Source organism: Macaca nemestrina, chromosome 11, assembly GCF_043159975.1.
Source record: "Macaca nemestrina isolate mMacNem1 chromosome 11, mMacNem.hap1, whole genome shotgun sequence".
Taxonomy (NCBI): Eukaryota; Metazoa; Chordata; class Mammalia; order Primates; family Cercopithecidae; genus Macaca; species Macaca nemestrina.
Genome location: NC_092135.1, coordinates 65,404,669 through 65,420,116, shown reverse-complemented (window position 1 = coordinate 65,420,116; position 15,448 = coordinate 65,404,669). Strand labels below are relative to the sequence as shown.

Sequence of the window (15,448 nt, the reverse complement as noted above, 5' to 3'; positions counted from 1 at the left end):
TTCATATAAAGGCACTAATCCCATTCCTGAGGACTCTACCTTCATGACTTCATTACCTCCCAAAGGCTTCACCTCCTAATACCATCACACTGAGGGTTAGGATTTCAACTCAGAAATTCTGAGGGGGATACAAAACTTCAGTCCATAACACCCTGATAGAATATGCTTTATTTTGTTCACTGATGTCACAAAGGCCTAGAACAGTGACTGGCACTTTGAAGGTGATCAATGACTATTACCCTAATTGAGTTTAAAAACTTCCTTATAATATCCACTACCTTCTTTCTCTTTTCACTGCCAACAGCCTAGTCTAAGTTTCTTCTCACGGTAATTAGCCAATTAGCATGCTAATTACATTTCTTTCTACCCTTCTCTTTAATCCATCTCCTTTACTGTTGGCTGATTTTCCTCTTCAAAGCCCAAATTCATCTTCTCATTAACCTTCTCAGAAACCTTCACTGTAAGGCCAAGTCAAAATTCCTTATTCTGGAACTTACAGCCCTGCTCAGTATGACTACCAATCACATCCAGCCTCATGGGCACCCACTCCTCAATCAACTTTAGCCAAACTGGTATTGACTTTTTCATTTAAGAAATAGTTGACCTCCTAGTCCTAGCTCCTATGTGTGATAAAAATAATTTACTGTCAGTTTAGGCAAATGAACTAGAAGAATAAAAACTTAAACAACATTTGTACTAAAAAAGAAATTGAGACCACAGAAGAAAGACACTTGGCCGATTTACTCAGGTACATGGGGTCCCACCACTGAAATGTCTCTTCCTTCTATTTTCATGTTCTGGAGAAGCAAATTGTACCTATATTTAAAGGTTCGAGTTCAACTTGCTCTGTGATTGATTCTATGCCTTTTAAAAGTCCTAATTCCTTTTAATAAACATTAATAATAAATGTTTTGTCTTCCACAAATATTCTGAGGTGCCTTTCTTCAACCTTCTTTCCCTTCACCATACAAAACATTGATTTATGGATTACATAGGCCTTCCCATCCCAAAATTCGGAGCACCATCTTTTCCCTGAAGGCATCCCTTTCCTCAAAGCTAGGATAAAACCTGAAAGGAAAAGCCTAGGAACAGATCTGGGACTCTGGGGAAGGGGTATAGGGCTTATACTTTTAATTGGTAAGAAAGCTGGCGAAGCCGGGGGTGGTGGCTCACGCCTGTAATCCCAGAACTTTGGGAGGCCGAGGCAGGCAGATCACCTGAGGCTGGAAGTTCGAGACCAGCCTGACCAACATGGAGAAACCCTGTCTCTACTAAAAATACAACATTAGCCAGGTATGGTGGCGCATGCCTGTAATCCCAGCTACTCGGAAGGCTGAGGCAGGGGAATCACTTGAACCTGGGAGGCAGAGGTTGCGGTGAGCCAAGATTGTGACATTGCACTCCAGGCTGGGCACCAAGAGCAAAATTCCATCTCAAAAAAAAAAGGAAGGAAGCAAGCAAGCTGGTGAAAAAAGCAAAATGGCACCTCTTCTTCACTGCTTTCTCTAAGTGTTTCAAAGTTTCACTCTCTAATCACTTCCCATCCACATGAAGGTTGTTAAATGATGATGAAGCTTTTGGTTTCTGCATTCCTACATCAACCACCAATGCTTATGAGATTATTGCTCTAGAAGACCCTCCCAAGTAATCCTCCTTATTTATGCTTTCTCTACTCGAATTTCTGCTGTACTTTACTGTGTTACAAACATTAAACAGTCTAGAATTTGAAAACATTTTACCTTATATTTTTGTTTCTGTCATATACATATACATTACAGAAATTCCTGAAGACAGAAATTGTCTACCCCACAGCAGTGGTTGTCATCTTTCCCTTTTATCAGTAAAGCCAATGGTATGACATTAAAAAAAATAAGATTCCAGGGCCCCAAGTCAGTTCTGAAGAAAGTGAATTACTTGTCTAGCTTTTGAAAGAAATCTGTGTTTTCAGAATTTCTCCCAAATGATTCTGATAATTTGCTAGGTATGAGTATCACTGCTTTACAGAGTTTACCATGGGCTCATTACGAAGAGGAATCTCAAAACACCTTTTAACTTAAAAATTATTTACTTTAAAATTAAAAATGTGTGACTAAAGCTTGTGATAATTAATTTGCCTCATATAGATTTTAAAATCTAACATTTGATTTTGTGAGTACCATAAAATATCTAGGAAAATTTTAAAATTAAAAATACCTGAAATTTCACCACATATGCTATTTTATGTGCATATAATCATATCAAACATACAGTTATAGATTCTCATTTTTCTTTGATATAGGTTTATTTTAGATACTTCTTACATGCCATATTTTAAAACAGTGAAAATAACATTCCATTGGAATGAGGGTACTAACTAACTTCATAATTTCCCTATTTTGGACTTCTTAGGTATTTATTTTTTTCCCTAAAATATAAGTATCATAACTAATATCTTTTATATAAACAATTCATTGAATATAGATGCAATTGTATTGCATTTGATGTATTTATCAAATATTTATTCTATTTTAAAGTTATACACTTTATTCTTTTTTTAAAATGCTGTAATCTTAGGCACAACTTTTTGCTAGTTTCTCCAATGAGTTTGTTTTCTAATTTTCAGACTCTTAGGAAAATCTGCAATCAAGTATACCATTATAATGCGCCACAAAGTTATTCAATCTTGTTGGCATATTCTCTTGATTCCTATATTTAGCCCAGATCTCCCTACTACTCTGTTTCAGGAGTACTTCCTAATATAAACCACACTGAAGGGATAAAAATTCTAACTGGTACGTATCAGTTTCTTAAAGTGTAGCCTATAGGTCACCAGTAATACAACAACATGAGGAGCTTGATAAAAGTGGAGAATCATGGACTACACAATTATTTTTTGATATTTAGTTGTGGAGTCTAGGAAAATGAAATTTAAACAAGAATCCAAAGAAACTCTTCTGGATATACTAATGTCTGAAAATCCAGCATTCTATATACCATGTTATCAGCAAATGTGCAGCATAGATTTAAGGCACTTCCAATGCCAACATACTTCTTATCATCCTACTTCTTTCCCCACCCAACCCTCCTGCACTGGAGTCCATCTTTTATAGAAAGTAGAGAACATGTTTATTTTATCTTTGCATTTCTGTCACTGTTGAGACTCTATTTTGCACATAAAAACTGCATAAGAATGTTAGTTGTTTAATTTTTAACCAGATCCATACTCTGTTAAGTTAGTTTTGATCATTACACAAAATTACTTGCATGGCTTGAAATGGTTTACCTATTTTTTTCTTAAATTATAAAGTTTGTCTGGTATCTTTGGAACTTTGTTAAAATATTTCTATAGTAACTGATGTAGGGCTTTGTATATACTCACAGAATAAATGTGTCAGGCATTGTGATATATTTGAAGATAGAAATATTAGAGGAGTGGTCCTTACACTGGAGAAAGTAGCCCTCTACTAGTGAAGTTGGTATCATCAGAAAGGTTTACAAAATAATATAATCAAATCTAAGCATGCATCAAACATACAGAAAAATGACTATATTGTGAAAGCATCATGAAGAATCTCTTTTCAGGACTATATCTGCATGGCCAAATTTAACTGAATACAGATATTGAGGCTGCCGAATTTGATGTGGCTCATATATAACACTGTAGTTCACGCCAGAAAGCTAACTTTGAACAGCATCAAACATGGCCTATTTTAATATCAAGATCTACAGAATATGCATATTTAAACAAGCCAGAATCTTTTATATCTTCTGCCTATTTTTATTTCAATGGTGTATTATTAGAAGAGTCTTTGCCTACTATGACCTCTTTCTATAACAGAGAATACTAGGTGTACACACACACACACACACACACATCTCTATATACACATACTTGGATATAACACACACTAATCTCAGTGCTGTCAGGGATAACCTCAGATTCTTGATCACTGTTATTACAAAGTGAATACTGAAAAAATTCATAGTAGCTAAGAATTCAGAGTCTTTTGGGCAATCACACTCTCTTTTATAGTTTATTATGTTAGAACATGAGACCATGAAAAACCACAATATACTTATTAGAATTGCTAAAACTCTAAGCACTGGCAACACCAAATGCTTGTAAAAATGTGCGGCATCAGGAAGGTCCTTTCAGTGCTGGTGGGAATGCAAAATATTACAGCTACTTTGAAATACAGTTTGGCAGTTCCTTATAAAACTACACTTTATTACCACTTAATCCAGTCATAATACTCCTTTGTATATACCTAAATGAGTTGAAAACTTCTGTCCACACAAAAATCTGCAAACAAATATTTATAGTGACTTAAAAAAGTAATTCCCAATTTGGAAACAATCAAGATATCTTTCACTAGGTAAATGGGTAAACTATGGTACATCCGTCCAATGAAATATTCAGTCATAAAAAGAAATGAGCTATTAAGCCACAGAAAACATAGATGAACCTTAAAAGCCCATTGCTTTGTAAAAGAAGTCAAAATGAACAGGCTACATACTGCATGATTCCAACTATATGTCATTCTGGAAAAGGTCAAACTATGGAGGCAGTAAAAAGATCAGAGATTGCCAGGGTTTCAGTGGAGGGAGAGAAGAGGGAATAGGAGGAAGATGGGGGATTTTTAGAGCAGCGAAGCTATTCTGTGTGATGCAGCAGTAATAGAAATTTGTCATTATATGTGTGTCAAAACCCAGAAAACATCCAACACAAAGACTGAAACCTTATGCAACTATGGACTTTAGTTAAAAGGCTCTATCAATATTGAGTCATCACTTGTAACAAATGTACCATGTACCATGTTAATACAAGATGTTAATAATACGGAAAACTGAGTGTGGGTTGAGGGAGAGGATTATGTGGAAGCTCTCTGTACTTTCCAATTAATTTTTCTGCAAACATAAAACTACTTTTCTTTTTTTTTTTTGAGACTGAGTCTTGCTCTGTCGCCCAGCCTGGAGTGCAGTGGTATGGTCTCGCACTACAGGCACCTGCCACCACTCCCGGCTAATTTTTTTGTATTTTTAGTAGAGACGGGGTTTCACTGTGTTAGCCAGGATGGTTTTGATCTCCTGACCTTGTGATCTCCCCGCCTCAGCCTCCCAAAGTGCTGGGATTACAGGCATGAGCCACCGCCCCCAGCCCATAAAACTACTCTTAAAAAAGTCTGTTAATGAAAAAAAAAAAAAAAAAGCAAAAGTAAAACCAAAGACACAGAAGTTGTTAAAATTAAACCAAACCAAAGACTACAATTCTGGTCAGATGAGACAACTTCTAGAACTGTAACTGCAGTCTTTTATGGTGATACCCCTGGTTTCCCAACTGTTACTTCTTATTCCCGAGGTGGTACCTGTGGTGGTACCTGTGATGATATTGGAATAAGGCACAGAAGAAATACCACAGAGTGTTCAGGCCCCATTAGCCTGAAACCTACCATTCTTCAATATTCAGTCTGGCTTTGAGTCAGGTCCAGAATCTGCTGAAGACTTAAACATTTTTTGAATGACTACTAACATAACAGAATCAGGAGTTACCCAGCCTAGTCCAAATATTGAAGTGAGGCCTAAAAGTACACACCTACCTCAAATTATGGGGAGTTCTCATTACCCTGGGGACAAAATTTTGTCTTGTGTAAATTCCTCCAGAACCCTAAGAAAACAAGGGATCCTGCCAGAACTGAGATGTGCCCCTGGGTCCTCTAAGGAAGAGCTTCTTTATCATTTTGTTAATGGAGAGGAAAAAGGAAAAGATTCCGAGTTCAAGTTTCTTGCCACAAGACCAGGAATACTGGTCAATCTTCAGGTAAAATTACTTCCAGTGAAAATCTAGAACCCGATGTCTTAATTTTTTCCTAAGAAAAACTCCTCTAAGTCCAGACTTCAAACATAGACATGCATAAAAAGCAGCAGACGCTGTAGGGCTTTCCAAAAAGAAAGGTTCTATTGCTCACCAGCACAGCTCCCCAACACAATGGTCTACAGATGTGCTAATAAGATGCCAAGGCTTCAGCCCTGGAGCTGCTCAGCAGTGCCAGTCATCTCTGCTTGTGAGAAGCCCTCTCAGTATATCCTAGGAATATTACCATTTTCCATGTGTGTCATGGCAAGAAGGCTGACAAAACACTTTGCAATCTCTGTTAATGGTGCTTCTATTCCAAAGTGGCCAGAGTGATGCTTTGCAATTACTCTTGTTTCTACGTATCATCCTACTCCAAATATGAGGATAATATTTGTTGAGGAGTTATTTCTGATCATATTTCATGTGAAAGGTATAAAGCATGAAATACTACAAAGCTATAAGCAAATTCAGAGCAAACTTAATATTTTGGATAATATCATCTATTTTTATATCACAGTTTTGTAAATATTCAAAGACTATTAAACCAAAAATAAGAATCAGCTGTTACCCTATGATGAAAATTTCTGCACTCCTTTTAAGGAGCATCCGTGTCTTCACAAAATCCCTCCACTCCTGGATCGAGCAGCTCTTGAAGCGTTTCTACTGGGTCTAAAAGGAAAGAAAAATATATGAGTAACTTTGGAGGCACTTCAGCTGACATTAGCACTTTGTTTCAAGTTGTTCAGATTCTCTTTTCACCATTTCGTAAAATTTCCACGTATCTTACATCAAATTATTCTGCACAAAACAATCAGCACTTGAAGAACACTTAATTTGAAAAGGAATTTTCTTCCTTTATATCATTACAATCTCCTCTTTATGCAAAGATGTCTTTGAATAAATGATGTCTTCACTGGTTATAAAGTCATTTTTAAAATTTTCCACAATTATTTGCTTACTTTCCCTAGACATTAATTTTATTCTGTGGTCTCACTTATAATAGTGAGTGTTTCCACAGGAGAAGTAGAATATTGTTAGTTCTAAACAGTCTTGTCTGTGGTTTCCTTAAGACTGACTGTCTTGTTGCCTTACTCTGCTATGATAAACTAACACATTTGGTTCCTAATCTCCTATGCCTAATTTTTTCTGATGTAAAAATCCCTACCAAATCCCGAAGTACTCCATCAAGTCTATAATAATACTGAGGGAGCCAGTGAAAAAGTGTGTTCTGCCAGCATGTTCTATAAGATAGCCTTCCATCAACACAAAGTCTCAGGCATTCTTTTCTGGAACTCGCAAGGAAAATAAGCTGGCTTTGGCAGTTGATCACAGACTGTTCTAATTCAATGAATCCATTTTCTACAGGCTTTACTTGGCAAGCTTCTTTCCACTGCCTGCAAACTGACTACGTTTCTTTGTAAACCTCGTTGCAATTCAACCCAAACACCTCTACACCCCAGTTATCTGTTACTGAAAAATCTATTTTAAAGAAGACTTTCAGTGGAATACCTAATTTTAGAGCCTTTCCTTAACCTTTACAAACTGTTATGCATATGTCATCATCTACAGAAGGGTGCTGTGGAAAAAGGACGCCAATGGTGTAGTGATGTGTAACACTGGAGAAGTCAGAAAGCCTGGGCTGAGTTACCTGCTCTAAAATGTGCCCCTCTTGATCTGCTTGGCTTATCAAATGATCTGCCTATGGAAGTTCACAGTACGATGACATTAGTTTGATGGCACCTCTGAACTCTACTTCTAACAATCATTCTGCATATTTTTAGAATTCTTAAAAGCACGTAGTTGTAGATTGGGGAAAATGTCATCAATAAATCCTCCAAGGAGGCACAAAGTATTTTTTTTGTAATATCATAGTCCTTCATTATTAATCTTATTTTTAACATGGGTAAGTTCCTGATTCCCATGAATGCAATTAAATATCTATGGATAAATTGAAAAATCTTAAAGTTGCATGAAATAAGCCTGACACAAAAAAGTGCATACTATATAGTTACATTTATATGAAGTTCTAGAAAAGGCAAAAATAAGCTATAATGATCATCAGAACAGTGGCTGTGAGGAATTGACAGAAATAGAGCAAGAGGGAACTCTCTGGAATAATGAAAAAATTCTCTATCTTGATTGGATAATGGTTACATGGGTGTATACACTCGACAAAATTCATGGAACTGTGACCTTAAAATCTGTACACTTTATTGTAACTAAACTTGTACTTAATTTAAAAAACAGACAAACAATAGGACCGAGGCTTCTCGAGTTTTGGTATGATTTTGAATGACAGAGTCTTTAAGATGAACTGTACAGTGAAAGCCAATTATTTATTCCTTCATTCATTTATCCACTTGAGAAAGATTTACTAAACACTGATATACCCAGAATTAATACAATGGCAGTGTGCTACAAAAAATAATGGTTAGCAAAACAGACATAGCCCTTATTCTTACAGACATTAGAGTCTGTTGGGGGAAAATAGACAATTAAAATAGACAAAAACAAAGAACTATCACTGTAGCATGGGGAGAAGGCCTATATTTTAACCAAGAGCTGCATCAAGACAGAATGAACTACTTTATACTAAACCCTAAGCCAATGTGAGCTGAAAATATTGGTATTCCCTGAGTCATTAAAAGCCAATAGAGTGCTCAGACCAAAGCAAACCAAATAATGTTTTTCTATTAAACCAAGCCAAAATATGCTCCAAATCTAATGAATCAAAACATCAAAATATTTTTCAAGTCAAATTTCGTTTGGCCATTGAAGACCTTTTTTTTTTTTTTTTTTTTTTTTTAAACAGAATTTAGGTTGTCTACGTCCTAAGGCATTTTACATATACAGCTGTCCACAGGAATAACATGGTGTTAAATGACCTTCTTTTCCATGAGCAAGTCCCAGCTGGGAAGACAGGTGCATCTACTTCTGGTCACTCTGCTGCCAATGGGGGATTTGCAGGCTTTCCCAACAGCAAGCATTATGCATACTCACGATAAATCCAAGCTTGTGACAGGTGCAGTATTTGATATACAAACAAAGTATAACCACGAATAGACCCGTATTCCAATATCAAATGCTTTCAGATACTTACATCCCCCTCACCACTACCAAACACACACTTTAAAATGAAGTCATTCTGTGGGCAATCCCATTTTTAAAGCACATGAAAATATTTTATAGCCTAACTAGTATTAAAAAATCCTCTTGTTTCTTTTTTGGTTTCCCAACCAATTTGTTCAAAATCTCTCCAAAATGAGAGGAGTCATTTATAAGATTAAACAGATAAAAGAATATAATTAACATGAGAAAAATAAATAAAATATGAACCATATAAAGAGTTAGGGGATTTTTAAGCCTTCTAAGGAAGGCTAACCTATTGTTATTTTGTGAAACTGTCTAGAAGAAAACCAATATCTGTTAAAGAATACTCTAAGAGGAAACATGCTAATAACAGTGGGTAGTTCAAACATATGCTTTGGAATAAGAAGCTTACTTTAAACCGAGGCCATAAAGGATGCTGAATGTTTTATATTTAATCAGCAAAACATACACAACATTACCTTCCCAGTCTCTGACCAGACAACTTAGGGTTTGGGCTACAGTATACTGGCAGGACAAAAAGTGGACTTCTGAACAAAGTAAGTGGGACTTGAAACAATTAATTCAAATAGATGAGCCACTTTACACCCTCAGAAAACATGGTCAGATTTCAATCCTAACTCTACAATGATAGTTTCATTACTTTCTCAATCTGGTCAGTGATAAATTCAAAAGAAATCCTTTATTGCTGATGAGGAATTATAGTTCCTGTTTGTATACATTCCACATATCTAATATTTTTAAAAAGTATATATTTTAACAAAAATATAAACATTTTAAAATCTCAAGTTTTATTTTTGATTCTACAGCCAAATGGTTGATAAGTAAAGGAGTTAACATAATGGAACATTTTCCCAGCATTCTTGTGTGATTTTTTCCTTCTACTTCTCCAATTTCTACTCTCCCAATCCCACTTTAATGTTTTTGCTTTCTATTCTTTTTTTTTTTTTTTTTTTTTTTAATACAATGTCTTGCTCTGTCACCAGGCTGGAGTGCAGTGGCAGGATCTCAGCTCACTGCAACCTCTGCCTCCTGGGTTCAAGCAATTCTCCTGCCTCAGCCTCCCGAGTAGCTGGGACTACAGGTATGTGCCACCACACCCAGCTAATTTTTGTACTTTTAGTAGAGATGGGGTTTCACCATGTTGGCCAAGATGGTCTTGATCTCTTGACCTTGTGATCCACCTGCCTCGGCCTCCCAAAGTGCTGGGATTACAGGTGTGAGCCACTGTGTCCAGCCTGAAGAATCTCATAAACATTACATTAATTAAATTAAATTAAGTTAATTAAATTAACTGAAGACTTTCTCAAATTTCAATCCATTGGATATATAATTGTGGTACAGAATTCTAGATGATTTCTAATGGTTTTTCATGGCCATGACTTTCTTCTCAAGTAACGCCCAAAGATATCATGACCTTCAGTCTGCAGAGCTTGTATGTAATGATAAGACAAGCCTTTCCTCTGTGTCCTGAGAGCAAATTTTAAGCAGCTATAACTTAATGCATCTATTGACACTAAAATCTAACTAACAGCACTGAAACATTTTGAAAACAGAAGTAAAATCTTTGGAACTAGTGACTTGGGAGTAAATTTTTCCAGAGGTTCAAATTTAGGGATCATCTTTAATGAATATGCATAGTTTAGATTAATTCAAAAGCATATATTTAGCTCCTATGATGTGGCAGTCTTCAAAGTACTAAGGACACATACCCCTTCCTCTAAATTAACTTCATAGCTTAGCCATTGAAGTCAAAGGACACATAAACACATACGAGATAACTTAATGCCATTTGTCAAGTGCTATGACAACTGTAAACATAGCATTATGAAATATGTAGCCTGGACACTCAATTTCCCAGATGAAGTGAGAATGACTAGGACATGTTCCACAAATATTGACTGAGCATCTGACTTTAGGATAGCAAACCAGTTGTTCCATCTAATCCAATTAAGAAACTATCCTGATTGTTAGTTACAGGAGACCTAATTAAATGCTTACACACTTCCTTTTGTCCTGTTTTTCATTCAAATAATCTTTTTTTCAAAACTTGCCATGTGGGTGGTTCAAGCAGAATTTTCTCACCCATAAAATGTACACATTTATAGAATTATATTTTGATATTTAATAATATATATGCATGTAAACCAAAAATAAATTTCTAAGCCCTCAAACTAACTGAATGGATCCCTCCTCTTGGTCAAGAGGATTTCAAAGTAAACCTGAAAAACTTGTTCAGGTCATGATGGGAAGTGGGGGTTGGACATGCCTTACTATACTCTCTTCCCTTTGGAATTCAGCCACAACTGACCAGCATTAGCATTAAAACAGAGATCTTAAGGATGACAAAACAGACTCTTTACTGCAAGATACCGAATTCTAACTCACTCTAGTCTAGTATCACATGATAAACTGTAGGCCCTGAAATAAATTATTTTACCCTGAAATATATTTCTTGGACATATTTTGAAATGACCCTGGCAAAGCTGTCTCTTGTGAGGGAAGTGTACATTCTGCAGTGAATCCCCTTCCCTTTCTAGTTCTTTTTCTGATCCTGAAGAGATTAGCTGAGAGTCTAGCACCTTTTAAAGATCTGAATAGGAAACATTTGCCACCTATTGCCTCTAAGGGTAGCCACTTATGAGACTTCATCTACATAATAGAACCTTGGTCTCCAAAATCTCTTCTTAACCTAGACACTCCTTTCAATTGATTCTAGGTCTTCAGGTGATAACATAACTCTTTCAACCAATTGCCAATCAGAAAAATCTTCAAATCCACCTATGACCTAGAAGACCCTCCTTCAAGTTGTCCCACTTTTCTGGATTGAAACAATGTATAACTCATATGTATTGATTGATGTCTGCCTGTAACTTCTGTCCCACTAAAATGCATAAAATCAAGTTGTAATCCAGCAACCTTGGGCACACATTCTCAGTACCTCTTGAGACTGTCTTGGGCCTTAGCCACTCATATTTGGCTCAAAATAAACCTTTTAAAATACTTTATAGAGTTTGACTCTTTTTTGTTGACATAAAGTACTTAGTACAGTACCTGGTATAGTAATTGCCCTCCACTCCACTCCCTCCCAAAAAAGAAAGAGAGAACAAAACAACACATTTTTACTGAAGGCTTGGCTTATCATTGTTAACTATCTGTCCTTAGGCAAAAATTTTCACATATAAAGATGTGAGATTAGTTGTCATAGTTATTCCCTCAGAAGAGGTCATCGAACTTATCAAAAGAGGTTGCTTATGTTTATATCTGAAGGAAGAGCCACATATTCCTTAAAGACAATAGGGCTCATATGGAGCTTCTATATGTGGCTAGAGGTCAGTTCTTAATGGAGACAGCTCCATTGAAGAGGCTTGTTGTCTGCAATAGAGACAGAGGGCTTTGGAATTTCCATAGGATCCATGGATAGGTTCTATAGGGTCTCTATATTCCTCTTAAATACACTGAATGAACAATTATGGGCCAAATAATGAACCAAAAGAACACCGGGTATTTTCATTGGAAAAGCAGGCATTATTTAACATACAGTTCCAAGTTATCTGATTCTATGGAGGGCTGATTGACCTATTTTACAAGGCTATACATTATATACAGATGATAGCACTTAAAATAATACTTATCCAAAGACATGTAAATTCCTTTTGGTGGAGGAACAACTGATCTTTCTCTCCACTGCAACCTAGGGGGAAAGCCAATTTTTCATCTATTTGTAGATTCATTTCGACATTCCTGACTCAACCATATATGTGCATTAATTTGAGTTCTATATTAAACCAGTTAACATTTTACTGGTTTCCTTGTTAATAACTGAGTTAAATAACATTTTGATAGTTTTTTATATTTGTACAACAATCTTGAATTTGTCCCTTTTGAAAATTATCTTTGAATATTTTTATTTATTTGTGTTTTGATTTCCCATAATAATTTAGCCAAGTACTGCCATATGAACCCAGTGTTTATGTTTGTAGATACTATCATTGTGGCCTCAAGAAGTTTGTTGTTGTTGTTGTTTTTTGAGAAGGAGTTTTGGTCTTGTTGCCCAGGCTGGAGTGCAATGGCACGATCTCAGCTCACTACACTCTCCACCTTCCAGGTTCAAGTGATTCTCCTGCCTCAGCCTTCTGAGTAGCTTGGATTACAGGCATGTGCCACCACGCCCGGCTAATTTTGTATTTTTAGTAGAGACGGGGTTTCCCCATGTTGGTCAGGCTGGTCGTGAACTCCCAACCTCAGGTGATCTGCCCGCCTCAGCCTCCCAAAGTGCTGGGATTACAGGTGTGAGCCACCATGCCTGGCCGTTGGCCTCAAGTTTTAATGAGAAAAGAACAGAGATAGCAAAAGGCAAACAATGATACTGTGCAGAGGCTCCACAAAATACTAGAATTATCATAATACAGCACACTGCGTTATAATTATGTTTTGTAAGAGATATAAGCACAGAGTGTTTATGCTTGGCTTTCTTTTTCGACAGAGAGTCTGGCTCTGTCACCCAGGCTGGAGTGCAGTGGTGAGATCTCAGCTCATTGCAACCTCTGCCTCCCAGGTTCAAGTGATTCTTCTGCCTCAGCCTCCCTAGTAGTTGGGATTACAGGCACCCGCCACCATGCCCAGCTGATTTTTGTATTTTTAGTAGAGTCAGGGTTTTACCGTGTTGGTCAGGTTTATGCTTGGTTTTGTTTGCATATTTTTAAGTAACAATGTAATAAAAATGATTTAACACTGGGGTTCAAAGAGAAGATTTTTGTACTAGTTTTTGTTTTTGTCTTAAAGACACTGTACATATTGTAGAAGTTTGAGAAACAATGGCCTGGAGGATTGTGAACAATGTATATTTCAAATTTTGCATTTGTGAAAATTTAGTGCGTAAGTTACAAAACTCTGGTGTCCTGAAAGAGTTAATTTATTTTAATCTCATGATCATCTTTAATTCTTACTTACTTCCCATCAGATCACGTACTATAAGAATAAAGAAAGCTCAAAATAAATGTCATTGTTTTAAAAACCCAGACATAATGGAGATTTGAAAGCCCCCCTATGTAGCTGTAAAATATCATTCATCTCTTCAGATTTTGATATATTACTCAAGTTTAGTAATATTAGAGGCAGACTATGAGATTATCTTATTAACCAAGAACTGTGAGAAGAGATGTCTTTATACCGCATCCATTTTAAAGCAAGAAGGCAGGCAGAAAGGAACAACACAAAATTTGTGCTGTTAAAACTTATAGGATCATTTCCTACCCTTCTACAACTAACTGTATCTTGAGAAAATGATGGCTGTTAGGTTGGAAGTGTGTTTCAATTGTTTTCTAAAAAAAAAAAAAAAAAAAAAAAAAATTCTTTTTCTGCATACTATTCACTTAAAATAAAGAGCCTTTTAATCTCTTTAATCTCTAAAAAAAAAAGAGCCTTTAATCTCTAGAAAAAGGCTTTTAAACTCTGCCTTTAACTTTTTAACTCTGCCTTAAAATTGTGTATCCTGAAATAACTCTTTTGGGCATGTAACACAGTACTCTCTCTAGTGGTGGAGAAATACAAAATACACAATTAACTCTACCACCATACAGAACAGGTAAAGATTCCAGGTTTGGCTGTGAACTTCCTGCAAAGGCAAGCTTTAGGAGGTTCTTACTGTTTGAAAAATGATGTTCATTTGGTCAGAGAGGAATTCTCAGCATTTAGGAAATTAGGGACATGACCATCATTCTTTCTCAGCTACTTATATCTAGTGCCTGGCACATAGGCATTCAATACATAAATCAATCATGTGTATAGCTAAGATTGGACCAAGACAGCATGGCCGTGTTAAAACATTTTAGAAAAGCAAATTCAGTGATAGCATGTGCAGCTCTATTATAGCAAAAGCATTTTAGCATTCATTTTGTTTTAATGGAGGAATATTATTTAAGTTAGATTACAGAGGTATATAATTAAAACATTGTTTTGTTTTTTAGTTTATGGAGATAGGCAAACATAGATAAATCTACAGAACAACTATCGTTTTATTCCACTGTGGACTTGTTCTGTAGTGGGGTATTTTGATTAAAGTAAGTGAAGAATTTTTCAATTTATTTTAGTTATGTTTTTCTGCCATATATAAGCAGCAAAGAGGACTTTATGCCTCAGGATAAGGTTGATTCACAGAGAACAAAGATGCACATTTTTGGCCTTTGAGCAATTAATTTGACCTTTGTAAGTCAACAGTGCAGACAATTCTTTAAAACTGTGGTTTTGAATTGCAAGTACCAGCTGCTGGAGAGAAAAAAAATTCCAAAAGCTTGAATTTAAGTATCAAGAACCAAATCTTAAGAGGACTTGGAGCAAAGGGTTCAAGGCCACAGCGAAGGTGGAAAAGATAAGTGATGCCATATGAGCAGTTTTTCTACAGCACCGAAGAGGAGAGATAGAGAAAGGGAAACAAAAAGAGTGTAGACAGTATGGGTTGCCCTCTTCCCTGAACCTACTCTGGGGTTGAAACTCTGGCGAGTTGGG

General features: G+C 36.2%; 1 protein-coding gene across 4 annotated transcripts in view; it reads right to left on the bottom strand.

The window, feature by feature from the left end:
* The window catches only part of LOC105483294 (beta-1,3-galactosyltransferase 1), a 562,258-nt gene that overhangs the window by 355,424 nt on the left and 191,386 nt on the right, over positions 1–15,448 (bottom strand). For all 4 annotated transcript variants that reach the window (XM_071072891.1, XM_071072892.1, XM_011744082.3 and 1 more), the window contains exon 3: positions 6,402–6,502. The gene's annotated coding sequence lies outside the window, so the exon portion shown is untranslated. The remainder of the gene's footprint in view (positions 1–6,401; positions 6,503–15,448) is intronic.